The sequence below is a fragment of the Haliaeetus albicilla genome, chromosome 18, assembly GCF_947461875.1.
Source record: "Haliaeetus albicilla chromosome 18, bHalAlb1.1, whole genome shotgun sequence".
In the NCBI taxonomy this organism is placed as follows: Eukaryota; Metazoa; Chordata; class Aves; order Accipitriformes; family Accipitridae; genus Haliaeetus; species Haliaeetus albicilla.
This window is the reverse complement of record NC_091500.1, coordinates 25,954,293-25,965,324: the sequence shown is the minus strand read 5'-3', so window position 1 is coordinate 25,965,324 and position 11,032 is coordinate 25,954,293. Positions and strand designations below refer to the sequence as shown.

General features: G+C 48.7%; 1 long non-coding RNA gene across 1 annotated transcript; it reads left to right on the top strand.

Annotated features, from left to right (window-relative positions):
- Nucleotides 1-2,259: 2,259 nt before the first annotated feature.
- Nucleotides 2,260-6,906, top strand: LOC138689731 (uncharacterized). Its single transcript, XR_011328640.1, has 2 exons — nucleotides 2,260-2,808; nucleotides 5,384-6,906. It is a non-coding gene; the product is annotated as an uncharacterized lncRNA (long non-coding RNA).
- The last annotated feature ends 4,126 nt before the right edge of the window (nucleotides 6,907-11,032 follow it).

The following is an 11,032-nucleotide window of genomic DNA, read 5'->3' as shown; positions in this document are numbered from 1 at the left end:
GGGGGATAGAAACCTTTAGGACAACTGAAAAATAGAGAAACAAAGTTGAAAGCTGAGTGTGTGGGAGGCTTTTCCATAAAAAAAAAACCCCAAGTACAGAAAAATGTAATGAAATCGTGTGCTGAATTCATCCTGTTAGGCTCATTTTCTCAGCAGCAGTGATTACTGCAGCAACCAGCAATGGAGGAGCTCTCAAGGTCATCTCATCTGACTGCCTGCAGAGCAGAGAGCTTCTCAGAGCCAATAGTGTCTTTCATTTGCTTCGCCCGGCTTTTAATAATGACTAAATATAAACCGAGCTGTTGGCAATATAAGCTATGTTCTCAGTGAGCAGTAAAAGCCTGTGTTAGATCCTGAAGATAAGGGGTACAGTGTGGAGGTGAGGGAGGTTGTAGGTTGCAGTAAGTGTGTTAGCGAGGACAGAAGTTACAATGATTGCCTGTTTCTAGAGAGGCGATTCCAGTTTGTCGGTCCTTCCACAGTTCACTTGAGAAGACAGGCCCCAAGGTGCTCTACAAAATAAACCCGGCTCTGTCATAGCACCCAGGCCTCTAATGCGAGACTAGAGAAATTCCTCCGGTTTCTGCTCTTCGCTTTTCTTTGATCGTGGGCTGCACAGACTGAAATATGCACAGCTGCATATGGTATGTTGCTGAATACACACCAGGATGCCTCGGACATTCTGGCTCCACTGCAGGTATTTCATTATATCAGTTTGAGAAACACTATTATAATGTAATATAATACAGCCCCACTCTCATCATGCATCACTCCGCGTGGAAAGTTAAACAACAGAAATGCTAGGAGATCATTAACACCACAGAGCAAGTGATCTTGCCTGAGAGGAGAAATAAAACTTCTAACAGTCCGGTGACTCAAAGGTTTAATGCAAGTTTGTTGAAAAGTGGATAGGAGCGATTTACCCTGAACCCAATGGGAATGATGTGCCACAGCTGAACACAGTGCAGAGTCTGTGGCCCCAGCTGGCTCACTGTGCTGAGCTTTCAGCTTGGGTGATGGTGGTAAGCTTTGGGGTTTTTTTTCTTGTAAGTGCACCACTGACTGCCCTGAAATGCATTTTAGAAGTTTCCAAAGTAAGGTAGAAATAGATGTCACCATGGTTTAGATTTTTCCTGCTAAAAGTAGGCACATAATTGCACTTTCTGGGCTTCCTGTTTGCTTGGGCAATAGAAATTTCTGGATCGGAGCGTGGCATTTAGCCACGTACTTCACTAGATGCAGTACATCAAACATTGCCTAACAAGACCGATCTTTTGTATGGGAACATTGCTAAATATAACTCAGCTTCTGTCATTCTCCACAGTATGACACGATTAGCTCCATATCAGCTGGTTATCAAGACAATAAAGAGGCAGAGAAAGCAGACCCTACGAGAGGGCAGATGTCTCCCCAGGCCCATCCCCAAAAGGGGGGAGGGTGGGATACCCCATGTGAGGACGTCAAGACAGAGAAGCCAAACGACTCACACGTTGCTTAGGTGCGGTACTTTGGCGGCTCAGCTATCGTTTTTAACGGCCCCCAGGAGGGTGGTATCCCCACGTCAGCCTCTGCACCCCAGGCCAGGAGCTGAGGACGGCAGGAGGTGACCCCTCTGCTCAGGGGTGGCTGCACTGCCTACAGCCCCTTCCCCTGGACTGCGGGCACTGAGATATCTCCTGTCCTCCAGCAGAAGCGGGGGGACGGGCCAGCTAGCTCATCACAGGCAACCGCCAGCATGGACGTCGGTGCCTGAGCTGCTCAGGCTGGGCTCTCCCGATAGCCAGCAGACATATAGTCAATATAATGAATCAGGCGAGGCTCCACTTCATCTCGTCCTAGAATGGATGTCTGAAATTGTTCAGATGAAGGAAACACTGGCCATGCATTTACCTCCCAAGTGACAGTATAGAGAAGTAAAAGGGTCTGGGCTCCTCTGTCTCCTATGAGGGAGTCCAGCTCAGCTGTAGCTGTGTACATTGTGGATGTCTCAAGCTATCTGAGAGGAGTGTGCTGCCAAATGCTTTGTCTGCTCAGCTATAGCTCACAGGCCTGCCGATCACCACCCACAAATTTAAATCAGACGCCCTCTTTCTAGCCGCAACAGCCAAGAAGGCACGTCGCCTGTGATCTCCAGGGAATGAACCCGGTGATGCTTTCCCTTGCCCTTGGGCAATCCCCTTCAGCGAGCTCCGGGCATCTTCTCTGGGGACCAGGGACAGGACTGACTCTAAAATGTGAGGATCAACTCACTGCCCCCTTCCCCTTGCTATTAATGAAGTGGAAACGGCACAGAGCTGGGTTCTTCTGGTTTACCACGAGATGGTGGTAAATGCTAGCGCTGGGCCGGTGCCGGAGCATCGCCGGGCGAACTCCGGCTTTTCTTCCCTTCCCTCCGGAAAACCACACCGGAGTGACAGATTTAGGCTGGGCACCCACAAAGGCTGGCTGGCAAGGCGCTCTATTTTCATTGTAGCCTAATTTTCTCTCCTTCTGACTCCTTTACCTTTTTCTGTTACCGTCCCTACCCTGGGTGTTCAGACTTATGCTCCTTTCCCCCCCCCGTACTGCCGCTCTCCCTGCTACCAGAGCCGGGGGTCCGCTGCAGAGGCCCCTGCCAGCCTCGTTTCGCGCACTCGCTGTCTCGCACCGCGCAGGGAAGAAAAGATGCCAGCTCTCACCAGTGGCTACACCCGGGGTTTGTTGGGGGCAAAGCAGGATTATCTGCAAAGGGCAGGCAGTGGGTCCATCTCACAGCCCGGACTCCCCAGCGCTCTGGCCCAGGACTCCAGAGGGAATGTCCATCTTACGGTAAGTGCCTTCTACAACATGCATTGACCACCTTAGAGCAGCCACTGCATTGCAAAAGCTGTGCCGGCAAGACAACTCGGGTTTGAAGCTTCATTATAAACTGCACAGAAGATCCGGGGTTGACTTTTTCACTGCAACGAAAACCAGTACGCCCCTTCTGCATTTGCGGTTTAATGTGGAAAAACATTGAAGAACGGAAAGAAAAAAAGACCACCAATCCCTACGCCCAACGCACGTGCGGTCCCCCGTACATCGGCGTGCCCCGCTGCGGGCACGCGAGGCGTGCGCTGCCCGGAGTCCCCCGGGCAGACACCACTGCCGCAGTCCTGGAGCGCGCTCAGCATTGGCACGTGCTTGCTGCCGAATAATAAAGACCCCCTTACAGCTCTAACCCCTTAGCTTATAAACTGTGATATCTCTTCCAGTCCTTCTGCGTAGCTCAACGTAGGAGCTTCACCCACGTAAGAATTCGGTGTGAAATGTTACAACCCCCCTCCAGGTAGCCCAAATCACTGCAGGGACCCAGGGGACGGAGAGTCGGATCGCACGGGGCGTCCAGCCCCAGGCTTCTGCCTCCAGGGGAGACTGAGCGTGCAGGGACAGGGTGTCACCCACTGGTGACTGGGGGTGGCTTGCTGAGAGGCAGACGAGTTGGAGTTCCTTTGCACTGGTGGTACCCCAGCGCTCATCGCTGCAGCCTGGCCGGTGATGGCTTCAGAGGTGACACAAAAGGCAAGTTCCCCAGGGCAGAGGAAAGGACGGAGGGGGCCCCACAGACCCTTGCTAGCCAAGCACCTCAGGAGTGGATATGAGCAAGGGGAGGCTCGTGTCAGGCAACCTGTGAGACAGCATCCGCACCACATGCGTCAGCTGGGCCAAAATTCTGGGGTCTAATCCAAGATGCTGGCTGAGCTGCTGCTGTTGCGAACAAATTAGGTACTAACAAGCACCAGACAAGCCTCTCGACTCATGTGTCTTGCCTCCTGACCGAGGCCTCTGCTGTTTGCGTGAAGCTGCTCCTTGGCTGTGCTCCTGTCCAAACTCAACAGAGTCGCTTAGATGGCAGGTGGTGTAAGAGGCCCGCTTTGATCTGGAAAAGAGAAGGACGTGAGACTTGGCAGAACGCTGGGGTCTTACAGCCCTGCCTTTCACAACCGACGCGCACAGCATAAAGATGCAAACTGCAGCTGCCTTGGCGGGCTTCTCTTAGGGGCTATGGAGGATGCTGAAACCCCAGAAAGAAGACCCATGAGCCTGAACATACAAGCTATGTGGCTGTTGCTGAGCACGTAGTACTGGCATACTGTATGACCGAGGAACTGTGAGCTGCAGGGTCCGCTTAATGACAGAAATCTTTTTTCTTTTTAATTAAGGGCTGCATTCTTCCCCCGGCCTTAAGTCTCATGTTTCTAATGCATTTTATAATCAAACTATCAAACTTTTTCCAGGCAGAAGTTAGTACTATCAGCCAGTTTGGTTATAGCAACACTGACCTTACCTGGGTGGCAGGACTGATTCTGAGCACTTCAGAGACACATCGGTGCTGGACGATGAAGGTATACTCAGGGACAGCTGTTAGAAATTAATACTCAGTGAACAAAGTACAGTATTTACTTACATGAGGAAGCAAAATGCTTAGATATCCTGTACATGACACCTACTTTCTGCTTCAGCCTGATGGTTTAGTTAAACCTTTATAACCTCATTTGTATAGCCAAGCTGTCTTAGCACATTATTGGGTTTGGCTCAAGTAGCCAAACTTCATTACACAGAAAGCAGAATCTGAGATACGTGCAGTCATAAAATGGATTCACTGAAGACACCCAGTTAAAAACAAAGGCTGAGCCAAAGCTGGTCCAAACCACAAACAGTCCCACATCGATCCTTGAGTCCAAATTTTCTCAGAGTTCAAGGCTGAGGGAGGGAAAGATACGAGTTACATACATGGCTGGTAGCGCAACCTATGGTTAGGACTGCCCAATGCATCTTGCTGTCTCGATGCTGGGTTATTTGTGTAATTTTTTGCCCAATCAGCAAATATATACACCAAAGCTTTCCTTGCCAGGTGTGTGTTGAAGGTTTTCTTCAAAGTTTTCAGCCAAAAGAGTTCCACATTTCTGAGAGCAGCCTTTTTCCTTAACCTAATCATGGCCAGGTTTAAGGCAAACAAAAGCCCACATCCCCCTCCCAATGCTCTGGCAATCTTCTTCAAAAAGCTGTGGTGCTTTTTTTAGTGGAAGAGAGACTTGGAACTGGACAAGAAAGTAACCATACTGCTGAGATGGACTTTTTCTAATCTTAGTGAAAAGTCTGTCTCAAGTTGGTTAATTCATAAGGCTTTGGAAAAAAACCAAGCCAGCTGTAGTTCACATGTGCTCGCCAGAGGCCAGCTAGAGCTTGCAGGCTTCATTCTCTGGTGAGTTCGTGAGCATGGGACATGCTCCAGGACTTGGAGCAGGACTTCCCTAGCAATTGCAATTCCTAACTGCTTCAGGCCAGAGCAGCTCTAAATCCAGATACTCAGAGTCGAAAGCATGGATTTTTAAATTATTTTATTTTACCTGTTTGTTTCCAGGCTACCTGAAGGACATCAGCTGAACTGCATTCAGAGGAGGTAAAACATGCAACATGAGGAGATAGTTTGGAAAAGCAGACAAAATGAACCCTAGCACAGAGCTGGGGGGGTCCCAAAGTGTGTGGAGACTGGGGGGAAATCAGAGGACAGAGAGGAGACTGAGGCACGGCAAAGCACGGAGTCTGGCAAGGCGACTGGGACATGGCACACAGGGAAAGGATGTGCCTTTCAGCCTCTTTGCACATTATTCTGAGTTCACTTAGGAACACTTGAGCTCACCCAGAAGGCCTTCCAACACCTTACTGACTGTACGTTAAAAAACCCTGGTTACGAAGACAGAATCATACATTTCCTCCTGATCCCGTCATGGTGAATGTTATAAAAAAATCTCCAAAACTTCACAAAACAAAGTGCTCGTTGAACATCCCCGAAATGCAAGGAAGGGCATTACCATCGTATTACAAACACAAAACCAGAGCCTGGAAGTATTTCTTGATTATTTGATGCAAGAAGTACATTTGCTCTACCAGGAGACTGCTGTATAGTTGTGTGTGAAAGTACTTTATATGTTCCTGTTGCCTTCTACAGCAGATGCAAGTCCTAAATTCTTCTGCAAACTAGCCTTAATTTAAGTCAGGCATCTAATGAGTAAGGGATGCAAAACTCATAAATGCATGTGGAAGAATTTGGCCTGAGCTGAGGAAGAAGGGAGAGGTGAGAACCTGCAGCCTGGCAGACCCTTATCCAATTATTCTATGGTATCATTTGATATCAAAGTTACTCCAAACTCTGAGGGTTTGGGAGCACTCCTTCCATTCCAGGATCTCATAAAATTTGGAGAGGGTTTTTCTTCTAAAGCTTCAAATTTGTCCTGCTGAAAAAAAAAAGAAAGAAATGCAAAGTCTCTATTTACTTCAGCTGAGCCTGGTCTGGCACCTGGAGATGCTGCCTGTGCCAGCGGTGCTGCCAGTGCCCACCGCTTGCTCTGAGATTCTCTGTTCAAACAGGCACTTTGTCATCTCACCGTGACCGCAGCTCCACCATTTGGTTGAGTTCCCATTCCCAGCTTCTGCAGGGCTTGTTGATAGGTAACCTAAGTTTTATCACTGCGACCAGCATTCTTGGTGATGGTACGTGTCCCTGCTCACACCTTTGCTTTTATACATGTTGCGCTGCCAAGAATAATTGTTAGTTTTAAACCAGCTCCGAAAGCAGCATCTGGCTTTCCAAAAGGACGCAGAGGACGAGCTAGGGACAGCGGCCGCTTGGCATTTCCAACCCTGTGGTGCAAAAGGCGATGTGTTTTAAATATTGTGACTTCTTGAATCTCTTGTTATCTTGTCACAGAACAGGAATACAATTGACAGTATCAGGATATGTACACACAATCTCTTATTACTGTTTAAACATATAAAACAATACCATATCCTGTGCTGGCAGGAGTATTATTAGCTATGCAAAATTATTTGTCAGCTCTTTGGAATACCTTTCCTTTTCTGGACAATAAAAACACCATTTCTTCAGCAATTTCTACTTTTCTATCTAAACAGCAGCATGGATTCTGTTAGTCATCTATATTTGTTACTCTCTTGTTAGAAAAGCAGGTGGGCCTATGATTGCAATCAACTCCTATCTACAAGTGTGTGGTTCCAGAAAGAAGTAATTCTGCTTTTTAATTTGTCCTCCCTGGCTATTAAAATAACTGTGTGTGTTTTTTAAAAATCTTTTCAACATTTGTCAATATGTGACCATACTAATGCAATCCTTTGTGGTCAACAGGAATTTATTAGAGCATCTTGATGTCAAACCAACTTTTTTTATACCTCATGTGACAAGAAGTAAAGACTTCTTAGTTTATAGAAGCCAAAAAATGCTCATAGATTATACAGATTAGAGGCAAATTTTTATACTCTATCACACAAGACTTTAAAAGACTTGGGTGCAAACTAACATAAAGGCAATGCCATTTGCTGGACCTATAATGTTTCTGCTCAGAGTGCAACGTTAGACTATAGGAGCTGCAAATGCCTGCTAAACCATCAGTGAAAACCTTAACCAGGGACTGTTATGCATACAGCTTGAAAAGCAATTTAACTTAATACCTCCAGTTCAGGTTTCAGCCTTGAGAACTCTGCATATTCTTTTATTTTTGCCTAACGATGTTGTACAGCATTTGATACTTTTTGGGATGATTATAGTGTTAACTCTCCCATCTTGGCCAACTGCAAATTAAATTCTCTCCAGCTCAGTTTCCCCTGTGGTCCCAACTGGATGAAATAGTTGCACAGCTGAGTAAGGCCAGGGGCTGCCTGCATCCAGGAATTCAAAACTGCTTTGGCAATTTCGGCCTTCGTGGGTGTCTCTGAAGAGGACAGGAAAGCAGGGTATTGGAGTGGAGAGTGTGGGACCACAACAGGCATAGTGGTGACAAGGTCTGCTAGAGCCCATGAGGTGCCAGGCTCACTCCTAACATGGAAAGGCACTTCAAAATGATGGCACTTTAGAGCAGAACCCTTCCTCATTTCCTCATTTTGTAACAACAACCTGGAGACTACAGCTGTCTGCACACTGGTGTGAGCTCCCGGGGTCATCTCTGGTTCCACCTGTCCCTAGGGCAGTTGTTGTGGTTTAAGCCCAGCCGGTAACAAAGCACCATGAAGCCACTCACTCACTCCTTCCCCTGGCCCCGCTGGGATGAGGAGGAGAAAATATTATAAAGAAAGGTTCGTGGGTCGAGACAAGGACAGGGAGGGATCACTCACCACTTATGGTCACAGGCAGAAGACAGGCTCAACTTGGGAAAGAAACAAAATCAGTTTGATTTACTATAAATCAAATCAAACCAAGGATACTGAGAAGTAAACCCAAACCACAGAACACCTTCCCCCACCTCTCCCACCCCTCCCGGGCTCAACCCCACTCCTGGTTTTCTCTCCCTCCTCCCCCCGATGGCGCAGGGGGACGGGGAATGGGGGTTGGGGTCAGTTCCTCACCCCTTGTCTCTGCCGCTCCTTCCTCCTCAGGGGGAGGACTCCTCACTCCTCCCCTGCTCCACCGTGGGGTCCCTCCCATGGGAGACAGTCCTTCACAAACTGCTCCAGCATGGGTCCTTTCCACGGGCTGCAGTCCTCCAGGCACAGCCTGCTCCAGCGCAGGCTTTCCCCTGGAGTCCCGGCCATCTTGGGGGGCATCCGTCCCCCTGCTCCGGCGTGGGCTCCTCTCTCCCCGGGCTGCAGGTGGGCATCTGCTCCCCCGCTCCCCTCCGTGGGCTGGGGGGGGACAGCCTGCCGTCTGGTCTCCCCACGGGCTGCAGGGGCATCCCCTCCTCCCCCGCTCCTCCTCCCCTCCTTCTTCACTCCCCTCGGGATCTGCACAGGGGTTCCTCTCCCATTCCGATCCCCTCACTCACTGCAGGTTTTTTCCCCTTCTGAACTCTGTTCTCCCAGAGGCGCTACCGCCGTCACTGACGGGCTCGGCCTGGGCCAGCGGCGGGTCCGACTCGGAGCCGGGGAAGCTTCTGGCAGCTTCTCACAGGAGCCGGCCCTGCAGCCCCTGCCCCGCTACCAAAACCCCGCCACGCAAACCCAAGACAGCAGTTCAATTTTGGGTGCTGAAATGCCCCAGGGCTGAAGCTGAATGCGGACATTCACGTACCCAGCCTTTGGCACCAGTTACAGTCATGCTGGCCCTACAAATCTTGAAATCTTTTCTGACCTTTGCCAGAGCACCCAAATGAGTGAAAAGAGCACTGGCACAACTCCCTGAGGACATGGGGTGGTGGGGAAAATACTGTAGCTCTGGTCTTCCTCAGGCCAAGAGATGTTGAGACCGTATCTCCTACTTCCCGTTCTGCTGACTGAGCTTTGCTGCCCTGAAGTAGGGCATCACCCTCCAACCCATTGTCCGTCCATGCTTCAAAGCACCAATGAGCCCCAGCCCACCTTTCGGAGGGAGTCTCTGGAGGGTCCAGGATGTATCTACCAGGTCCTGGATACTTTACAAACAACTCAAGTGGGTTTTAGGACCTACCTCTCTCTGAAACCCTTCGTACTATGGTGATGCCTGTCTCAGTCCATGGTGGTGGGACTGGGATTTGAGGGGCTCGTTTACTGCAGGGGCTTTGTGGGGAGCCCGGCAGCTCCAACCAGCAGCTCCGTCTGCCACTGCACAGCCAGAGGACTGACAGCAACTTCTGCCCTTAAACATCTGCATCCTCCGGAGTATCTCTGGGCCAAGCCGGCAAACAGGTTGAAATGGTTCTGGTTTGAATTAGTCACGCAGGGAACACAAACAGAGGCATCAAAACGTCCTTCGAAAACTGAGTTCCCACACAAGATGAAAGGGAGACGGAATGGCTGTGAAATAGCTTGTACAAGCATAACTAATGAAGTTTTGACATTACAAATAAGACCCAGGAACAAGTCATTATTTTTCAGGGTAGCGCCTAGTCTTCATGTTTACTTATGGCCATGCAAACTGTCCCTCAGTGGAAGAGCACGCTCCGGCAGAGGTGGGAGGGAGATCCGTCTCGGATGTCCAATACAGAATTACCAAGAACCTCTCTCTCAACAGCAACATCTCCTTCCAGCCCACCAGTAACAGACCCCAGCCTCGCCACCGGCATTTGCCCACCAAATGCTGGTCCTCAAAAGGAGAACGTAGCTTGAAGGTGGACGTCAGTGGTCCTCCGTTAGCAGTTTATCAGGCTGAATACAAATAGGGAAATTCTTTGGGTCCAGGAGAATGGAGGAAACCCAAGATTCACGTCAGTCTGAAAAGTGATGAGGGACTCCTTGTTAGGAAAATAACAGACCAGGCAGTCCAGGGTAGGGCTGCAGATCTGGGACTGAAAGAGGAGAGGTAGGAGAAATACTCACCATGCCGACAGGGAAATTGGTCACCGCACGGAAATCAAATCTTCCCTGGAATCTATCAGATGTGGTCATGCCTGACTGGAGCTGATGTTTCTAATTCTTTTTTTTTGTATTAGATTATCGCTGCTTTTCCTTCTCTGGACTTGCTCTGTGTTTTGTTTTACTTGTGTGACTTTTGCCATTACGCAAACAACTTTTTTTTTTTTGTCTTGTGCTTAGCAAATTTTGCAACACGCTTCATTGGGACCAGAGGATTCCAAACTGATAAGACAGGCTAGAACATGAAAATGAGGACAAGAGAAGGCCCACTGTGTTCACTTCAAGCCCTGTCATCAGAGCCACTCTGCTAAAAAGTTTCCTAGAACTGCAGGGTAGGACCAAACTGGCTTCCATATTTATAAAGGAAAAGCCTTTACAGAGCAGGTGCCAAGATCTTGACCCTATTAACTGGTTTTCTATTGCCTTTCTGGGCGTGGTTGAAACGTCTGCCATTAAAAGTGCTTTTTATTTGGAGCTGGTGGGGGAGAAGTCTTTTTCATTTTTAACGCTAAGCCAAAAATCCCAAACCTGCTCCTCGTCCCCTTCATTATCCAAACCTGAAATAGTTACCGCTCACTCCCCCAAAGTGAGTATATATATTCTATGCATGTTAAAACGCCTAAATAATCAGGGCAAAATTTTTAAGTACTAAAAATAGTTTTACAGGTATGCTATGTTCTACTGAAAGGAGAAAAAATGAGTATTACGCCAAGAAAATGCTTCAGAAGAGTTCGCA